Here is a 16173-nt window from a genome sequence, read left to right as displayed (position 1 = left end):
CAGTGTACCCATATCCTTTCAAAGCCAGGAGAACTGGATTGCCCAAACCTTTATCATTTTAGAGTGGAATGCTCTTGTGTAAATTGTGCACATAAAGTGGCACTCCTCTGAAGGGAAGGCACCGGAAGAGACATGATTATTTATCATGTTTGTTTTCTTTCCTAATGAGCTCATAAAATAAAGCTTAATTTACAGAGGATGTTGTCCCATAAATTTGAGGGACCCAAATGAACCATAACAGCTACACACTGGTAACTGATAAGAACAAGCTCATCACAATGTTTCAATCACAAAGTTTTGATTGGTTTTCCCTTTTTGCTTTTAGAAGCAATTTTATCTTTTGAAAAGATAAAAAAAAAAAAAAAAAGGAATAAACCTGCTCTCACTGGTAGAAATCTGGTCTCCTGATTAAAGATCACAGTAAGGTCACTTTTAATGCATTTTTACCATAACCTGAAATTGAGTGCAATTCCCTCCTCGACATACTGACCACCCTAAACTTTGACCTGGAACGTCTACTCTCATTGCCTGAGAATTCCTCTGTGTGTTTGCAACCAGCACAGTCAAAACTGGACAGCTTGGATTTCTTTGTAAAATAAAATTGTGTTGCACATGGATTGCAAGAAGAACAGCACAACCAAAAACTTCCAGCTCTTATTTTCATTCCCAGCCAATCTCTGCCTCGAGAGGAAGCTTTTTTTGTTTTTTTTTGCTTTCACTGCAATATCTGCATTCTTTGTAGGTGGTCAAGTCCATTGTCGTCCCAGGGGAATAAAGAAAAATTCTATGCATGGAAATTTAGGAGCTTCCAACCCTCTATGTGGGAGTAGTCTGCAAAAGAGAGAGCCTTTAATTAAAAACAACTTTGGAGCTCAAGTCCTGCTTGTTCAACTGTTTTCAGTTCTTCCACTTACAAAAGCTCACTGGGATCCTAGAAATAGGAAGCCAAACTGTTTAGGCTGAAGTAACAAAACTAGAGAGCTTTCAATGTTAGTAATACATTTTTTTGCTTTAGTAGTGCTTTAACACCTGGTGTATCCTAAGAAAGCTATTCCTGAAATATTTGCTTTCACAAAGTTAAGGCAGATTCAACTGCAACATACAGCTATGCTCATGCAAACTCATGCCTTTTACCAGAGAAATAATAATTAAAAAAAGGAGAGAAAACAGTATCACTTTATCTGAATTCCACTGCTGGAGCTGGGGTCATACTGTTTCCATGTGGTGTATCCTGCACTTTGCTGACAAGCAGCAATCTAATACAAGGATTCTGAAGCCTAAATCAACATCACCGTAATCCACCACCAGCTGAACAGAAACTGCTGCGCTCTGTCAAAACATACTTTTAAGGACAAACATGCTAAGAAAACCTGTAGATCAGACACCAGCCCTGCCCAAGTTCTAATGTTTTCTTCCACATGCCATCAGCTCCCAAATATTACTCCTGCAGAAATGCAAAAGCAAATGGGGGTACGAGTTCTTACCTGCCATCAGAACACATATTCTTCAAAGTGCTCATGCAGCAGGGATAACAGTGTCAGAACAGATATCTGAGCAGCATGGATTCAGGCTTGAAACCAAATTCCAGCTGACAGTACTTCAGCATCCAGAAATTCAGAAATCTGCATTTTGAAAGCAGTGTTTAAGATAACAGTGAAGGATGTTTTCTGGAAGCAGCTCTGCAGGGTTACATTCTCTGGTACAGACAGTCCAAGAGGAAGACTTCCTCACAGGCAAGCTGGACATGGATACAACCTTTCTGGGCTTCAGGAGTGGATTCCAACAAAACCTGCAGGGCCAGAGCTCCCTAGAGTGCAGCCAAAGGAGAGGGGGAAATATCTGGGGACAGCCACCGAGCATCACGGTGCCCAGGGACGGAGGCACCTGCAAATGCACCTCTCCCTTGTTCAGGTTCTTCGGCCAGGCCAGGTGAAGATGGGGAATGTTCACAGCTCAAAGTCCTTCTCAGGAATTTTAGTACCTAATTCTTCCCTTTGCATTTGCACACCAGACCCAGGGACAAGGAGAAGACCGTGTGTAGCAGCTCAGAACATTTACCCCTGAAATGGGAGAGCGGGGTTCTAGGTCTTTCTTTGTTTGAAGGGCCTCAAACCCCATCTTCTACTTTCAGATAAGTATTATCTTAGCTGATTGCATCTATCATTCCTCTTGTCATGAAGCCAAGAACACCCTCAATGTACATTACACTGGAAAAAAAAAATGCAAGCGGGATTTTAGCTCTACAAATCCGGTAATTAAAGGCATTCTTATGGTATGGAAGAATTTTCAGTTCTTAATACTGCTTACAGACTTTGGATTAAAAAAAAAAAAAAAAATCCTTTCACAGAAACGCTTACACAGCCCTGGCAGCAAAGATGGGAACACAGGAGGCTCTCACTGCAGGTTTCCCATGGCACAGGGAGAAAAGTGTGCACTGGGATCTGCAGAACAGCACTGGGTGCATGGTTAAATTAACTTCCAGAGGGTAAAACACAAAAGCTCTCTCTCAAACACCCTAAAAGACCAACAAGGACTAACTAAACCCAGGACCAGATGCATATCCATGCATCAGTTACTCAATGACAGGAAAACAAAGTTAAACTTTCATGAAGCAAATCCCAATTATTTTAGTATTCTCAAAGGATTAAGCCAAAAGAGGGGAAAAAACTGAAAACAGACACACCTTCACACTAAATAAACTCAACATATAATTCACTGAGAACCTTTTAGATTTTCTGTATTTTAATATAATGAAATATACCACAGGGACAGTAAGGTTTGAAAAAAGCACTCCAAAACAATACAGTGTATAAGTCTCATTCTAGGACATGCTTTGGACAAGTGCTGGATCATCTCAGTCCAATCTCAGAAGTTCTCTCTATCCTAAATTGCTCTGTGATTCTCACTGCCTGTCAGCACATAAGAACAGGTTACTAAAAACACACTAACTGGGAAGTCAAACAGCCAGTGTTTAGCTTACCTGAAGCAACATTTAAGCTGTGGATCAAGTAAGACTGTTCAAATGAATCAGCACCACAAAGTGTTAAGAAGTCCCCACATTTCAGCATCCAGGGAGCAGTGGGATCAGTTAAACTTTCAGTCCTTTTATGCTAAAAGAGAACTATTAGGATTTCTTGCTTCTGCCAACACTCCTTGTGATATTGCAAGATGAGCAGAAATGTAGAGTGTAGTACAATATAATTGGTGGATAATGTTCAGGCTCCACATTTTTTGCCTCTTTTTTTTTTTCTTTTTAAATTCCTTGCAGAGGTCAAGTTGCCCTTCAAGTACTTTATGAAACAGGATTTCACCTTGAAGCCCAACTCGAGTTATCTAATCTATGGTTAGTTTTAACCTTGAAGTTGTCTTTGTCAGACAGAAGTGCCAAGGATGATGCCTTGGTCCAAACACAATGGTAAAAAAAAAAATAATCACTCATTTTGCCAAATGGAGGAGTCCACCACAGAGCAGCATTATTTGTACCCTCGCTGAAAAGACACCAGATTCCCCCTAAAACTTCTGAAATAGCCCAGCATGAGGAAGTTTTTCTTAGCATACAACTTGTCAGAGCTGCACAAAACTTTAACCTACTTACGTTCTGTGATGTTAGTGCCACCTCACTGCCAGAACATGTGGGAAGAGACTAAAACTGCATCAGCAAAGGTGTAGACTGAGCTTCAGGCTCCGTAATCCTTAAACTGGCCTCAGGCAATACCTGTGTAGAGACTACAGGAAACCTCTTGCACAGGTCAATCTACAGTCTCAATATTTAGCCAGCACTGGCACTCAAAAATCTCCAAACCCCACACTCTAAATCCCCTGCATGATCCCAAGAGAACATAAAAATCAGCTCACAGGCCATAATGACTCATTACACACAGGTATTCACTCACTGCAGCGAGAGAAAGCTGAAGAAAATGGGAAACACTAAAACACAGTGTAAAGCCTAATTGAAAATAGGAAATCTTAATTCAATTCAAACCCAGTCCAGCACAAATCGCTGCCAATGGAGCTTGTCATGTAAAACCGTCAGACAGGCACAGCCTCTCACTCCATGGAGGAATCCATCCAAGTAGGACAAGTGTCAGGTGTCAGGAGAGAGTACTGAGGGAAAAATTTTGTTAAATAGCAAATGTAACGAAAACCAAACCCAACCGCCAAGGGAACACCGTGGCACTCCAGCCCTCCTACCTTAAAACCAGGGAATTCAGCATCACAACCACTTTTCCAAGCTTATCAAGGCGTACATGCCCTGTGGTTTTGATACTGAAGGCGAGATGAGACGGCAGCTTTAGTTTAGTTTTCAGTCTTTAGGAAGAACCAGTGCTACTTGACTTTTATTTTCAAAAAAATAAACTGCCCCCAGAACCCCCACCATCTTATACATTCCTAGAAGCATTAAAGTGAGTGGATACCATATCCATGTGACCAGTAAGCGCTTTATCTCATTATTCCTAAACTTCTGCAAGCTTGTAAGTGCAAACTTAGTCCATAAAGCCTTGCTGGTATAGCCAGGAAAAGGACTTTGCTGTTATAACTTATGCCTTTATACCCATTTTATACCCCTGTAGAAGGGTCTGCTGAGGCTCAAGGGCATATTTTACCATTGCTATGCATATCTCAGATTTTGGGGTTGTTTTTTAATATCAGAAGTGATGGATTCAATTCAGAATCTCTGTCTAACACAGCAGACTTCACATGTCGCAGTAAAAAGAATCTAAACCACTTGTGACAGACTATGACACACAGGTCCCTTTCCATGTTATTTTAAAATCTCTGTTTTCCTTTACCTGAAAAGCATTTCCATAACATGGAAGTTTGGAGCACCAAGACAGTAAAGAGAAGTTGGTGATTTAAGTAATTCTGCAGGTACTTTTGACACATCTCCCAAGAAAGTAAAGGCATTTGAGATTCCACTGTAAAACTGCATTTTCTAGATAACCTCTAGAAAATAAAGTTCTCTCTTCAGTTCAGCCACAGCTTTTGCATCAGCTATATACAAGAGCAAGATTTATACCCCCACTTGGATTTGAAAATGGAAAGTTTAATATGTTACTTGCAGAAAATCTGTATTTTCTTCTATCTCAGACCACATGAGTTGTGAGATGGAAATTGCTGCTACTTACAACTTATTTTTCTATGGATTCCCCAAATTCTCATTTAATTTTTGTGTTTGTACAGTGAAGAAAATATGAGGTTCTTTAGCTATGAAGATGGCAAAGATTCACCCCTCACCCTTTACCCTCCACTCAAAAAATCTCCTCCCCCCAAAAAACTCAATCCTCTAAAGAAACTTAAGGGTTTATTGAAGAGATCGAACCCTCAACTGCACAATACACTCCTGATGTTCTTTTCCTTTGTTTCTCTCTAGTAAAACCACTGTACTTGTTCTACAAGGTTAGTGTTTCAGACACAAAATAAACAAGAAAGAAGGATATTTTTTTCCTCATCAAATTCTGAAGCAGATTTCAATACCAAGATGTGAAATAGTCTTAAATCTCTCACCAAAAAGCTTTCATTATATATGTTCATCAGAAGTTTACTTCTAGGATTTTTGAGGGATTATTGAATATTACATATAATATTACATATTTTTTGTGGTATTCCAGCCAACACTTTATGCTTATGTGAAAAAGGTTATAAAAGTAGGTGTAGGAAAGAGGGAACCACATGTTCTGAATAGTGGGCCAAGATTTATGACTTTATCTGACAAGGACTCCCACACTGCGTTGTGCTTCCCAATCAATAACTTACACAAACCCTCCTGAAAGTCTCTGATAGCACTGTGTGTCAAAGATGCTTCTCATTGCTCAAATAACCATGTTAAAATGCACATAAAGCATGTAAATACACCCAACAAATTTGAAAAAAACAGGCATTTCTGTCACATTGTAGTCTGAAAGTCTGTACTACCACGTACATTTATTTGTGCCTCCAGCTTGCACTGCCTCTGCATAGGCAAAACCAAGAGCTGAGCCAGAGCTACTTTCATCCAGATTATAATTAGAAATACTTTAAAATGGTAAATAAACTTCAATCATTACAGGACCATCAGCAGAACAACAATTTTCAGCTTCCTGACTATGTGCCTACTTCGGATGCAAGTCTTCTAATATTTATACAAGGATTTGTCCAGAGACAACAAAATAACCTGTTGGTTTGTGTTACAGAAAGGGCACTAACAGCATTTTTCTCTTCAAGTAGCATTACAGCTATCTGACACTGTCTGAGCCTCCCTAAACCAAGATAAAAACATACAGGAGAGCATTATTTTCAGAGGAAAAAAATCCAAACCTATCCACAAGTGACCATCACCATACAGTCACTCCTCTTCCATTTACTAAAAAACCCTCTGCTTGAGCAGAGTAATTATTATCTGCTTCCCTTTCTGGATAGACAGGGTTCTAAAAACATCTCAATAAAATCTAACAACTTTTTCCAGCATGGAGAAGAGGAGTGGGCCATATATACACACGGTAGCTATGTTTCAGTTAATCTCTTTTTACCTTTTATATGATAAAGGTTGCCAACAAAATTAAACATCCATTGCCCAAGCATGCTCCAGAACAGGATATCTCCGTTTCAACTAACAACAGCAAATTACTGGCAATATACTTTATGATACTAAATTAGTCTAACAGTGATGGAGTCTGTACTTTGCAAGTAAAGTTCTTGGACGTGGCAAGAGAAGATATAGTGCCAATCTTTATTGTATAATCTATCAGTTTACAAGCTCCTGTTTTCCACTCGAACAAGGAGAGAGCCCCAAGCTTAAAGAGGCTGGAACACATGCTTCACCTCATACATACTGATGGATTCACAGGGAAATTAGGCATGCACATAACACCTTTTGAAAGCAAGGATCTAGTTACAGACACCTTTAAAAACCAGCAGTATCACAGGATGGGTCAGGCTGGAAGGGACCACAGGGGGTCATCTGGTCCCACCTCCCTGCTCAAACTGAGTCACCCCAGAGCACATGGCACAGAATCTCCAGTGAGGGACACTCCACACCCTCTCTGGGCAATCTGTTCAGTGCTTGGTCACTGCACAGCAAAGAAGTTCTTCCTCGTGTCCAGGTGGAACTCCCTTGGCATCAGTTCCTGCCCATGGCCTCCTATCCCATTACTGGGCACCCCTGAGCAGAGCCTGGTCCATCCTCTGCCCCCTCCCTGCACACACTGACACACATGGATGAGGTCCCCTCTCAGTGTCTCCTCTGGAGGCTGAACAGCCTCAGCTCCCTCAGCCTTTCCTCCCCAGGGAGATGCTCCAGTCCCTGAATCATCTCCACAGCCTCCGCTGGACCCACTCCAGGAGCTCCATGTCCCTTCTGTCCTGAGGAGCCCAGGACTGGACACAGCACTCCAGATATGCCTCACAGGGCTGAGCAGCGGGGCAGGAAAGTGAAATAAAGTTATAAACTCCTAAACTAAGTTCTGACTTCAGACTGAGGTGCTTGCACTACAAGTACATAGTTTTTCTCAAGGAAATGCCCAAGTACACAAATGCACAGACCAATTCCTTGCCAACACCCTGGTTTAAGAGATATTTATTCCAAAAGCATGAAATGAGTATCTCACATGCCCTAAGAAATTGTGCCAATGATGAGGCTACAGGATTCTGAGGAAAGCCATTCCAGACAATCTCCCATTTCACATGCACAACTAAGGTGTTCCCTGAACTCCATGAATACCCCAAAGACACGGCCCTCAAGAGGAAAAGGAGCAAACTGTTTCAATGTACTCAGCTGAGGAGATGCAGCTTAGACAACCCTGCAGTCTGGCTGGGGTAGAAATGCCAATTCAAAGGCCCTCTGGCAAGGGAGAGGCTTTGACCTTACTAAGAAGTGTGCTCATCACTGATCTCTTCAGCAAAAATACAGTGCAATGAGTTCTGGCAGTCTAACACTTTGCCTCCCTTCCTTCCTAACAACCCAAATTGATGGGAAAGCCTAGGGATGGAACAGGGAGCTGAAGGGAGAAAAGAAAAAAAAACGGGCTGTGTGTGAAAACAAAAAAAAAAAAAAGCCCCTTAATTTTTAATTTTTGTATTTTGAAAAGAACTTTGCTGGTGAACTGAAAAAGACCACTCCGAAAACAATGACTGTTCTTCATCCAGGACAAAAGGACACACTGAATATTTGTTTTTAGAAGGAATCTGGAATCTTCACCTTTTGGTTTTCTTTGAAAGCACAGGGGCCTTCAGGTTTGGGTTTGGGTTTTTGGTTTTGGTGGGGCTTTTTTGTGAAGAAACAAAGCCTTGCCATATGGAATTCAAAGGGATGTTTTGTCCAAAATGCAATAATCCTGTTCCAGGTGACAGGTGTGAGGCTTGGCAAGCTCTGTGACAAGCTGTGTGGTTCTACTGCTTCCTGGAGAAGCTTTAAGACTTCAATTAGAAATCTCCTCAGACCTAGGAAAGGTTATACGAAAGAAACCTGAAATTACTTTTGAAAGTACAAAGACTTCTAGAGTAAAGTAAGATAGGCATTCACATATTTAGTTATGAATGACCTGAATATTAATTTGGAGGTATTTGTGAGTTTTCTGCAGATTTGACAAGTGAGATGCATTTAAATTTGACTTCATTTAGCTGCTATTTTTTTCTCCTAGCTCCAAGATATCAACTACTAAAGCATGTTTCCTTAACAACTAAAACTCAAAAAGTAAACTTTTATTTCTTTAAAGCCTAGAAATTCTGGTTTTTAAACATTGCTTCCTACAAAGGGTAGCTGCACAGTCTCCAGACTTGCCAAACCTTCGTGGAACAAAGAGAAAAGATTGTATCAGAATGACATGCCTCCAAAAAGCTGAGTTTCTTTCCTGCCAGAGAAAGAAATGACTAATGTGCATTGCAATTAGTGTGAAAAAATACTATCTCTGCAGTTGCAGGCTGGGAAAACTACATTTTGATGTTTACACAGCAGTAAATGAAGTGGGAAAACTTTGAGCTACTGTTAGAAGTTGGGTAATAAGCACATTTTTCCTCTCAAATATTTAATGACAGTGAATCATTAAACACCCCTGAGGTGAGGTCTTCTATATCTTGCTACTGCAAAGATTAGAATATTGCAGGATTCCCCAGTGATCAATAAACTAATAAAAACCAGACTAAGTCAGGTTAACTTTAAATTTAAAGTTAAGAGTCCACAGAAAACACATGATCCCATTCTTTTCACTGCTCTACAGAAAACAACAATCCAGGAAGTAGAGCAGTGAGAGGATGCAGACTTCACCAATGCCCAATAAATTAATAGGAAAAAACCAAAAAAAATCTGAAACGGTTTGCTTGCAACACCCAGGGCTTGGCCAAGGCAACCCATGTCTCAAGAATCAAATATTTTTGAAGCAGAAAAGCCAGGGATTCCTGTCTCTTCATGTAAGTGGCATTTCCACACACCACCCTCCCTGTCATTCATTATCAATAGTTCTGTCCTTCTTTCCAGACATACTGTCTCCACTTACATTCCATTTTCAGTTTGCCCCTGGTTGGCAAGCAAGAGATGAATCTCAACCCCGAAAAACCACTGGTAGAATTTTAATTTGATTTTTTTTAACCATTAGACCAGTATATTTCCTCAGAACCACAGTCACAGAATTCAACTTGAAATGCATTCCAAAACCTTGAAGTACTGGTGCTCCAAATGTAAACAAACCACTCAGATGTGGATATAAAATCCAAGTTTTATGTAAGGACAGATTTACATAAGACAAAGAAAGTGAGGAAAAAGAAGCCTCATGAGCTTCTTTTCGTGAGAAAGCAAGAAGCTACATGTAATAAAAATGTGAACAAGTGAGGAAAAGGAAAGAAACAGATGCACAAGCCATGGAATCTTCAGTTTCAGCTCTGCCATCCCACCAGTCTGAACAAGTGCAACACAGATAGCAAGGAAACAAGAGGTACATTGTGCAGTGTTCAACTCAAGAGAAACAAGAGATGAAAAGTATCTCTTGTAATCCAAAGAATGCAGAAAGAGTCAAGGATCCCAGTGATATCACTGTCAAAGGAATCTTGTTGGTTTTTTTTTTTCCCTGAGCTGACTCAGTCCAGACAGTAAAAGGTGTGCATGCAGTAAGCAAGGGAAGCAATGAAAATGTGAGAGGCAGCACTTTTCCTTTGAGATTATTTCTCACCTCAACCAGAACGCGTTGGCATGTCAGAGAAAAACTCTCCCTGAAGCACAGATCCTTTTAGAGAGCACCCAGGACCTTGTCCCATCTATTCATTTCTTTCAGCAGATACCACCAGCAAAGATGAATGCAATATCACTGTGCAAAAAACCTGAATGCCTCTGAAATGTCTCTCGAGAAACAAGTTCTCAACTGTATTTAAGACTTTGTGCAAGTTAATTCAATTTAGAGGGTCATCAGACCTACACCGAGCTTCAAAAAAAAAAAAAAGTGTATTTTTGTCCACTTCTCATATTTGAAGTTGTGAAAGAAAAGCATTTGCCAAAGTCACTCCTCTGTTCTGAAATCAAGTAGAGACACGACTGAAATTCTAACTTATCAACTGAAAGTTTCATGAAGTGTAAGGGCCCCAAATCACCTACTGCAGCCCCCAAAAATCCTTGTTTTCAAAGTCACAGAGACAACTCCAAAGGATCTACAACACCCAAAGGCTGTAAGAGGCAGCATAGTGGACCAAGACCAGAGGTGTGATGTGTATTTACTATCATCCACAGGAATTCTCTTCCTCTCTTCAGTCTCCACAGCTGCACGGCAAGGAATTCTACAGATCTAATTCCTGCCAGTATGAAATGACCTGCTTTTGTTTGTTTGTTCTGATCTAGGTTCTGACCAGCTTTATCTGATGTTCACTGGTTCTTGTGCTGCCAGAATGAACAAAACAAGTTCTGTCTGCCTTCACCTCATTCAGCATTTCATAGGCTTCCCTCCCACATTAAGCTGGAGTTTTTTTTGGACTGAAAATTCCTAAATTGCTGAATTGCTCACATCTCTCAACTTTACTACCTTCCTCTAAGCATTTTTCAGTTCTACAACCTTCTCTACAAGACGAGGGAACCAGGCTGCAAAGACTATCAAAAACATGTAGGAACCACTGATTTATATACACATAATGTTGCTTTTCTTCATTGTTTTATTTATTAACACTGAATAAAAGTGGATTGATCTCTTTTTTTTTTGAAGTACAAAAATCTGACTCCATGATTTCAGCGGGAAAAAATGTTTTAATAAACCACACACTACAAGCTGACCCTTTGTCTCATGCCCCAAAACAGATAGCAAAAGGAAGTCATATAATAACAACAAATTAGATTAGTGATGCTTATGATGACAAACCAAATTGCTTTATTCAAAACAAGTAGAGGTAAATAAGTAACTCTCCCCATATGAGGATGGGCAAGCACCATCCTGATGAATTTTCAGCAGGCACATACCTTCTGTTCTCACACAATAAAATCATTCAAAGACTGTAACTCACTATGACTTGTTTCAAAGTGACAAATAAAGGAGTGACACTGCAGTCACCTGGCAGATAGCCACAAACTGGCTCCACTGAAAGGAATTTATTCAAATACAGTCAACAACAAATTCTTAAATGTTTTAACTTGGCAGGAGAAAACCTGGCCCAAACACCACTGCATTCCAAATTTCCTGGAGTTACAGGTTAACATATACATGCTCTGGCTAAATGCCACATGGGAAAAGTGAGAGACCAGTGTCTCTACAAATTCTGCACCCTGTTTTAGCCAGCAGGACAGTCTTCATTGCTGGTACTATTCCACCACACGGAACCACCACAATCTTTAGCAAGAACATATGGTTAGTTGCAAGCAGTAATTCCTTCCCTGAAAATGTTTGTTTTAGAAGAAAAATGACCAACTGATGTACATTAAAGAGACACGTAACATGCCTACAGTGAGACAAAGTACTCTAATGAATAACCAAAAAAACCCTTCTCAAATACACGACAGCCTAAGACAGTGTCTAAAACCAGATTCTAAGACAACACAGCATTTTTTATGCTGTACATACTCACACACAAGCTACACTTTGGCAAAGCTCCTATGTAGTACAGAGTGCATTCTACATATGTGCAGAAGAATTTCTACTAGTTCTACATTATATTAAGGACAATGCAAGTAAATCCTTTCAGTCCTGCAATATTACTATCTATCCTTACACAGCTTTTTCTGCAGTAAGATAAAGCTGTTGTACATTTATCCTCATCTGTACTTCTGATACACAGAACTTCAACAAGAGACAAGCTTTCATTTTGGCAAATGACCAGGGAATTTTATTCTCTTTAGTTATAATGTTCCCTCACCTGCTCCAGTTATCAATAGAATACTACTACAGATAACTGTGTTTGCAGCAGCAGGAGCTGCAGAATGGTAGTCACACACAGAAACACAGGAGGTGTGACTCATATAGAAGTCTACCACTGAAAAGCTGATGTGTACATAAGGTAAACCAGCTTTAAGCAAGGCCTGCCAATGGTGACAAGCCAGAGAAGAAAGTGCATTCTGAGTTTCTCTCACTTGCTTCACCAATCTCATTTACATCATAAAACAGGGGGCTTGGGGGGGAGGGGGAAATCAAACAGATAAGAAAAGTCATACCAATACATAGTCTGACAGTATATATTTTTACAGCAATGGCTTCTAAGTTCTGATATTTCTGATATCAAAAATCAATCATGTTGTCAGGAAAACCATTACCTGCTTCTGTTTACTTTTCCTGTCTGCTTTTCTGGAGTTTTGGCAATGTTTGACTTGCAGAGCTGAGGACAACCCCTTATGCAGAATCACTAAGGTTGGAGAAGACCTCCAAGATCACTGAGTCCAGTCTTGGATCAAACACCACCTTGTCAACTAAACCATGGCACTGAGTGCCACGTCCAGCTGTTCCCTGAACACCTCCAGGGATGGGGACTCCACCACCTCCCTGGGCAGCCCCTTCCAATGCTTCACCACCCTTTCAGTGAAGAAATTCTTCCTGAAGATCTGCTGCCCAATTTGAAGCTTTTTGTTCATAACTTACCTGCAGATGAAAAAGGACAGAGATCTCTTTATGCAGTGGGCTTAGAGCGACCTGCTGCTCCAGGCATAGGTGTCAACTCTGCTTGACAGGGTCAGTTCCTAGAAGAAAGAAATTGAAATATTGCTATACATTAGAAAAACTACTTTTTCTTGAGGATAAAGTCCTATTCCCACTCCTCCCTTTTAATGCTTTCGAAAAAGAGTGTGTTCTCCCAGCATCTGTAGATCTATGACAGCCTGCTACATACAAATAGAAGTTTATTTTTAAAAAGTTAGTTCAAAAGAAATGTGGAATACTGAACCTAATTTGCTGCTTCTTATACATTTTCCTGCTATAAATAACCAAGTGTGGTAAACAGCATTTCAACAGCTTTCCAGAAGGTTAGGAAAAAAACTAAGCACTGTATTAGGTGGTCATGAGCATCTACCACTGCTAAATTGTAAATATAGGAGATTGTGAAATAATCTTTCCTAATTTTCTTTTTAAGGAAAATAATCCTGAGACTGGAGCTGTTCCATACATAAAAATCTCCAAGTGCCCTCAAACTGCATACCCTGCCTCCCTTGGAGTAGTGAATCACAACCAATAATGCATAAACAGTCACACAAACTAGGCAAAGGGTAACAAATCCCAAACTGCTGATTAAGACTAATATTAATCAGCTTGGAAGGGATGCTTACTACAGCCATGTTTAACAGCATCATTGTGACAGACTTACAAACATTGCCTAACACTATGTCATAGTGAGAGGTGGTTGTTTCCAAACATTCATCACCAAAGACTTTCTGAACAGTATTTTAAAGGAACTTATCTATTATGTGTAACTCTAAAATGGGAACTTTAGCATAAAAGAACTGATCTATATCAGAAAAACCTGCTTCTAGTATTTTGGCATCTCCTCTTCCACTGTTATCACACACTAAATTTTGTCCAGGCAAAATGTTTGTCTCCCAGTATCTCTCAGAGTTATAAGAAAAGATGCAGTTAAGTACCAACTCCAGCATAAGAATGCTGTAAGAGTTCAAAAAGCAACAAACACCTCTTAAAAATCTGGAAAGAAAGGACTTGCCTGTTGTAAAACACTAGACTATGCACACTGAGCAAAGCCCTGCAGGGGTAATTGCTTCTCTCATTATGGCAAAAAACTTCATAATAGGACGTTCAGGAGCTCTGAAAATCTCATATCAAATCATTTTCACCACCACTGACTGAATATGTAGCTTACACTCACAAACCAGTATTAATTAAATTCTTGGGTTGTCAGAAAATGTTTTGGTGATGTTTTGTGCTCTCCACTCTGTGGACCCACTAACATTTAGTAATGGTTCATCACATGGGCCTTTTACTTCAGCTCTGAAAGAACCATAACAATTTTTGGTGAGTTTACGCCTCTCAGCTGAGAACCTATAATTTCATAGAAGGAAGATACGCTTGTTAAAAATCCCTAATGTATTTGATTGCAGTTCCATAATAAGTCATTGCTTTAGGTTTATTCACCACATAGCCATAACTACAAACAGTCACAGAAAATGCAGAACATTCATTTAATCCACCACATCAAGTTAGATCCCCAATGCTTAAGCCCCAGTTACTTATACACGTTAGATTAGGAAAATAGATCTGACTTTAGGATACAGATGGTGATTTAGTTAATCCAGAGGCACATATGCTTGAGTTTTGCTGGGGGAGGGAGCAGTAGAGGAGAGAAGTATCATCTCACTCCAAGCTATGAAAGCTCAGCTTTGAGATGTTAAAGAGATGTCTTTAACTATTGCAAACTGATCAACTGCCAATATACAAGCAGTAAACATTTCAGTTGCTGTTCCTTGTTAATTATCCAGGATACTTTACACACCAGCCAAAGAACAGTGGATTCTTAACCTGAGAATGGAGCAGCTGTGATGCTGATCCAGCAGCAGGGACCGACACTTCCACTCAAACAGAGCTGCTTTATCTTCTCTCTATTGAAGCCCTAAAGCTCTTCTCAGACCACTTTGCAAACTGAGTGGGAAGGAGTGAGGATAAGAGCCACATTCTGTCCTTAGGGACCCCTACTAAATCAGATTCCCAACATCAGCCACTTCCTCTTTGTTTTCCTCAAGCCATATGGCTTCCTGACAAAATCTGTACAAACAATAAATCCATTAATCAAGCCACTGCTGGAGGAAAAGCCTTTTTTTTTTCCCCTTCCCTTCATCAATCCAGACATTTTAATGGAGATGTTTTATGTATTTTATTTTATGAAAGTCCCAAGGAAAATACTAAAGTAGTCTTTGTTCACACACTGCAGCCTTGTAGGCCAGAGCTGCATTTCTAGTACATACTCGTAGAAAGAGATCTTCACATGTTAAAATGCAAAGAGACACAGCAATAGAGTCAAACCAGCAAGAAAAAAGTCCAGCCTTGTTGAATATTTAGCAAGGATGCAATATAAATTGCTACCTGGGCTCCCAAGTATATTGTACCAAAAAAAAAAAAAAAAGGCAACAAACCTTACCGTTTTTTGTAATTAACACAAATAGGTAAAACAAGAGAGGCAGCTCTGAAGAGATGTGTAGATGTAAGTAAATGCCACAAGTAGGCCATGAGCAGTTGAAAGGAAGAGTTTCTTTTAAGAGATGCCACAGAAAACGACTTTCTTTGCAAGGGGAACCAAGATGACCAGTTCCACACAACACACTACATGATCTGTTTGGCACCTCTAAACTTGTAAAGTCACACTGGTGACAACGTGCATCTCAGATCACGAGGAAATAAACACCACACATTCAAAGAACTCTACGGTAGGGAGGAAACAGAGAGAGAAGAGTAAGATTTTTAGCTCTTGTAGGTGGGAAAATCCCTTTTTAAGATTAAGACCTGATTTCCTTTGCTTGCAACAGCTTTTTTACAACATCAGATTATTCTCGTACCCTCAGATGTCACTCATAGACATTTATGAAGTCTGTGCTACCTCTGTCTAAGTCAAACAACTACTTGCATCACACCCTGGAGCCTTCACAGCAAAGCAAGGGGTTTCTTAGTGATGATGGGAAAAGGGGGGACCAAGACACAGTTCATCATCTGAATGTATGATGGCATTACCAACAAACTGAACAAGGTTGATGTGTTTAAAGACTGTCATAGACTGGCCTGGGTTGGAAGGGATCTTAAAAATCATCTC

General features: G+C 40.1%; 1 protein-coding gene across 2 annotated transcripts in view; it reads right to left on the bottom strand.

The window, feature by feature from the left end:
• The window catches only part of RASSF8 (Ras association domain family member 8), a 46110-nt gene extending 32940 nt beyond the window's left edge, over window positions 1–13170 (bottom strand). For both annotated transcript variants that reach the window (XM_029963971.1, XM_029963972.1), the window contains exon 1: window positions 13011–13170. The gene's annotated coding sequence lies outside the window, so the exon portion shown is untranslated. The remainder of the gene's footprint in view (window positions 1–13010) is intronic.
• Between the last annotated feature and the right edge of the window lie 3003 nt (window positions 13171–16173).

Source organism: Manacus vitellinus, unplaced genomic scaffold (assembly GCF_001715985.3).
Source record: "Manacus vitellinus isolate BGI_N305 unplaced genomic scaffold, ASM171598v3 scaffold_66_pilon, whole genome shotgun sequence".
NCBI lineage: Eukaryota > Metazoa > Chordata > Aves > Passeriformes > Pipridae > Manacus > Manacus vitellinus.
The sequence above is the reverse complement of the archived record's forward strand: the minus strand, read 5'-3'. Positions and strand labels throughout refer to the sequence as shown.